Source organism: Chiloscyllium plagiosum, chromosome 7, assembly GCF_004010195.1.
Source record: "Chiloscyllium plagiosum isolate BGI_BamShark_2017 chromosome 7, ASM401019v2, whole genome shotgun sequence".
NCBI lineage: Eukaryota > Metazoa > Chordata > Chondrichthyes > Orectolobiformes > Hemiscylliidae > Chiloscyllium > Chiloscyllium plagiosum.
In genome coordinates, this window is record NC_057716.1 from 22,534,803 (window position 1) to 22,536,374 (window position 1,572).

Consider the following 1,572-nt stretch of genomic DNA (forward strand, 5'->3'; position numbering starts at 1 on the left):
ACGGGTTGTTGTGGGCAGACCATGAGCGCAGTTTGTTGAATACAGACCATGAGCGCAGATTGTTGTATACAGACCATGAGCACGGGTTGTTGCGGGCAGACCATGAGCGTGGGTTGTTGTGTACAGACCATGAGCAAAACATGAGCACGGGTTATTGTGTACAGACCTTGAGCACGGGTTGTTGTGTGCAGATCATGAGCACAGGTTGTTGTGTACCGACCATGAGCACAGGTTGTTGTCGGCAGACCATGAGCATGGGTTGTTGTATGCAGACCATGAGCACGGGATGTTGTGGGCAGACCATGAGCACGGGATGTTTTGTACAGACCATGAGCGCAGGTTGTTGTGTACAGACCTTGAGCACCGATTGTTGTGTACAGACCATGTGCGCGGGTTGTTGTGTGCAGACCATGAGCGCAGGTTGTTGCATACAGACCATGAGCGCGGGTTGTTGTGTACAGACCATGAGCACGGGTTGTTGTGGGCAGACCATGAGCGCAGTTTGTTGCATACACACCGTGAGCGCGGGTTGTTGTGTACAGACCATGAGCACGGCTTGTTGTGGGCAGACCATGAGCGCAGTTTGTTGTATACAGGCCATGAGTGCAGGTTGTTGTATACAGACCATGAGCACGGGTTGTTGTGGGCACACCATGAACATAGTTGTTGCATGCAGACCATGATCACGGGTTGTTCTGTTTAGACCATGAGCACGGGTTGTTGTGTACAACGGGTTGTTGTGTGCAGACCATGAGCACAGGTTGTTGTGGGCAGACCATGAGCGCAGGTTGTTGCATACAGACCATGAGCGCGGGTTGTTGTGTACTGACCATGAGCACGGGTTGTTATGGGCAGACCATGAGTGCAGGTTGTTGCATACAGACCATGAGCGCGGGTTGTTGTATACAGACCATGAGCGCGGGTTGTTGTGGGCACACCATGAGCACGGGTTGTTGTGTGCAGACAATGAGCGCCGATTGTTGTGTACAGACCATGAGCGTGGGTTGTTGTGTGCAGACCAGGAGCACGGGTTGTTGGGGGGAACCATGAGCACGGGTTGTTGTGTACAGACCTTGGGCACCAGTTGTTGTGTACAGACCATGAGCACAGGTTGTTGTGTGCAGACCATGAGCACGGGTTGTTGTGTGCAGACCATGAGCATGGGATATTGTGTACAGACCATGAGCACGGGTTGTTCTGTATAGACCATGAGCACGGGTTGTTGTGGACAACGGGTTGTTGTGTGCAGATCATGAGCACAGGTTATTGTGTGCAGACCATGAGCGCGGGTTGTTCTGTATAGACCATGAGCACAGGTTATTGTGTGCAGACCATGAGCGCGGGTTGTTCTGTATAGACCATGAGCACTTGTTGTTGTGTACAACGGGTTGTTGTGTGCAGATCATGAGCACAGGTTGTTGTGTACAGATCATCAGTGTTGTTTTTTGGGTACAGACCATGAGCACAGGTTGTTGTGTGCAGACCATGAGCGCGGGTTGTCGTGTACAGACCATGAGCACGGGTTGTTGTGGACAGACCATGAGCGCAAGTTGTTGCATACAGACCATGAGC